This window comes from Prinia subflava, chromosome Z, assembly GCF_021018805.1.
Source record: "Prinia subflava isolate CZ2003 ecotype Zambia chromosome Z, Cam_Psub_1.2, whole genome shotgun sequence".
NCBI lineage: Eukaryota > Metazoa > Chordata > Aves > Passeriformes > Cisticolidae > Prinia > Prinia subflava.
In genome coordinates this window covers 21622135-21625836 of record NC_086283.1, presented here as the reverse complement: position 1 = coordinate 21625836, position 3702 = coordinate 21622135, and positions in this window count along the sequence as shown.

Genomic DNA, 3702 nt, shown 5'->3' with positions numbered 1-3702 from the left:
TCTGATTTGCTATTTAGGGATTCTTGATCCTCCTCAAAAAAGTTTCTAATTTTGTGCAAGAGTACAATTTCTTAATCTGCTGTGCTGCTGCTTTTTGTTCTCATTCCCCATCTGTAGTGATGACACACTTCTGCTTTCCATTGCCAAATTTCTAAGGCCCACGGACCATTTATTCCATTTCTCTATTGCTCAACCATACAAAGTTGACATTTCAATAATTAATTACTAATCTGAGAGGTAACAACAGTTAACGAAGATGAGTTACAGAACTCCCAGACCTGCTGTCACTTTTTTTTTTTAATTTTAAGCTGTGTTGGTTCTTTGTTTCAAATGAGTGAGATTTATGAACGTAATGGAATAAGGAACAGAACTACAAATGAATTTCCTGAAAATCTTGCCTTGAAGTTTTAAATTACCACATTTTGTTCCTCTTTCCTGGTAGTTTAATTATAAAAAAACCCTTTGCTGGAATAGGAAGAAGAAACATCCATATTGCACGCATCAAATTTATACAATCAGAGTGTGAAATGCTGTGTGTGGTGCTGGTGTTTGCATGGGAATGGCCACAGGCACAGCTCCCTTTCCTGTCCAGGCTCTGCTCCAGCTCAGCCATCAAACAGCAAGGACAGGTCACTGATCACAGGCAAATGGATTGGGGACAGTTTTATTGAATATTTTTATATAACAAAGACATCCTTGGAAATAGCCACCTGCTTATATTCATTCCATGAAGAGAAGCAAAAGGCTGCCTCCAGCAGGTAAAAAACTTCACGGAAAGCATGGATTTCTCCTGACAATATGTGGGACCAGGGTGTGGTGTCCTGGGGGCAGCCAATAAACAGGAACTATTCTCCATACTGAGGTAAAATCCATGAATTAAATATCCCAGATCTCACTGGTAAGGAGGCAGAATGTGCTCACGTCTCTGCTGAGATATATTCTTTTAACTTGTTCCTTATTCAATATTCCAGCTGCTCAATGTAATTTTGTTCGAATTCTCCCTAAACCCAGATTTTTCACTGGGATCCCTGATGTTATATTAAACCTCAGCCTGCCTGGGTTCTGGGTGTCCACCAAGCTCCCCAGCTCCCTGCACCACCAAGTTACTTTTCAGTGTTCCCCTGGCCTGTGATGTGCTGACAGACCTCACGTGGTGGCTCGGGGTTTTCCAGTGTTTCCTGTTCCTGCTGCCTTCAATAGCTGCGGGTGGAATCCTTCCCTGAAGGGGAAGTGGGATGAGTGGTTTGGAGCTTTTTAGGGTAAGCTGGAAAAAAAAAAAAAAAAAAAAAAAAGTTTACTTCTGAAAAGGACCAAAAAACAGCAACAAAAAAAGGTGGTACCACTAAAATATCTCCTGGGTGCTCCCAAATATCTGTCCCAGAGGTCAGCAGAGAGCTCTGAAGGGTTTCCCTGGGGAAAGCCAAGAGCTCCCTCAGGGATAAATGGTGCTTATGGAGTCATGGTTAGGAGGGGGGTGTTCCCCGGGGAAAAACATGCAGAAATGTAATGTTTTTATTTCAGGAGCCTGAATTTTGGTCACTGGTATCACATCACACAATAACTCTGTTCTTCTCCCAGTCTTCCTCATTCCACCAGAAGCAAGGTGCCTGTCAGCACAATTGTGGGGATTAAAATCCGACCTGGAGACTGAAAAAGGTAGGAAAGAGCCTTACATTAGGGAAAAAATGAAAGGCTGTCCATAAACATCAGATCAAATGGTGCTCACGTGAAAAAGTGGATCAATAATATCAATAGCTGTTACCAGAGGAACAGCACAAATTCTGTAATCACAGAACTTTGGAAGAGCATTTTTTCTTTGGCTTTTGGCTTATTTGTAGCTAGTATATAATGAACTTGGTGGTCTTAGAGGTCTTTTCCAATCTTAATGATTTTATAAGCTAGCTTTCTTTGAAAAATGGACCATATTTTAAAATTATCCTGCCTGTCAAGGTTCCTCAAATTCTGTTCAAATTCCTCAAATTCTATCCCAGCTCTGTTGGTTTTTTCTGATGCTATTATTAAATAAATATAGATTCGACACACAAAACCAGTTCCCAGGATGCTGCTGAACTCCCCACTGCAAGGCTTTTTCCTCCTCCAAGATGCAAACATTTCATTTTTGGCTTAAGGGAAGTGTAGGTGAGCATTTAACTTTTTTGCCTTTTTTTTGGTGAGAATAACAAAAGACAAAATGGATCATTTGGGGCTGCAGGGGAATGGGAGGTTGGCAGAACTTCTCTTCCATGCTGCCAAATGGAACAAGTCCTCAGACCCGTAACTTTAACACCCAGTATTTCAACAGAAAGAGGAAAATATGATGGCTTGGGATGTGAGCCCAGGCTCAGAGCTGCTTCCATTGCTCTTCCTCTGGCTATATAATTTCTTAATTACTTCTTAATTGCTGTTAGGAGCACTGTTCTCCCCTCTTCAGAGTAATGAGTGATTTCTTGTTCGATGTTAGGAAGAAACTCCTCCCTATGAGGGTGGGGTGGCCTTGGCACAGGTTTTCCAGAGAAGCTGTGGCTACCCTGGAAGTGTCCAAGGGATGGAGCTTGGAGCAACCTGGGATAGTGGGATTCTATGAAATTCAAACGAACCCTGGTAAAGCACAAAGAAGTCTCTCCTCAAGGGTATCACTGCATCCCTCGTGTCCTCCAAAATGTATCCTCCTCTTGCTTTACAAATGGGATGAGGAACAGGGAGGTCACATGGTGCTGAGGCCCAGGATCTGTGTCCTGGACCCCCACAGCTCAGAATTGGGTCACCAGCCTGTCACTGGCACTTGATTTTGGTGTCACTCAGGCAGCTGAAGGGAACAAATAGGCCATCGATCCGTCTGGTTACAGCCCCGGGCCCCAGATTTTAATTACCAATGTTCTTTGGGCTAAATTTGTGCCCCTTGAAACATCATCAACCTAAACGAAGCTTCACAATGGAGGAATTTGACCCAATACATTTTTTCTCCACTGTTTTGTTAAAATATGTTAAACACTGCTGCAACTACCTTTATTTTTCCATTTTTCCAATGATTCTGAGCAACTTAGGTTTTGATGCTGTTTTCAAGAGAGATAAAGAGAACTTTTCCTGTTAATCTTTTTCATAGGAAGCTTTAAGCAATTGTAGAGTCTTATTTGTCCTCACAGGTGCCCTCCATTCCTGCAGCTCTGTATTTAGCCCAGCAAACTGGGTGATCTGTTTGTTTTATCAAATGAAGACTGATTGCCTGTAATGTTTGTGTTGTGTTCTTTGTGTGGGCACTGCAGAAATCCAGGGAAGCCCGCTGTGTGTTGGAGCTGTTTAGGGATGGGGTTTTTTTATGAGATCTATTCTGTCAACTCTGTCTGTTCTAACAGCAGTGAAGGTTATTTTTTTCCCTTCAAGAGAGGTTTATGAAGGTCTGGGAGCCAAACCACATCAAGAGTTGGGACTAAAATGTGAGTTGTATCATTTGTCTGAGGGCACATGAGGCATTTCCTCAAGGAAGCATCCACAGAAGGAGCTCCTCTTTGGGCATGTGGCATCAAAAAGCACCACTCTGCAGTGGGATCTCCGAGCTGGAAACTGATGGGCCAGGGAGGGAAACCAGCCTGAGGTGGAGCATTTGCTCCTCCCTCTGCAGCTGCCCCCACAAGCGGCGGTGTCTCCATCAGCACTTCCAACCACTCACCCACCACAGCGGGAGCAGCTGTGGCTTCCAGGGAC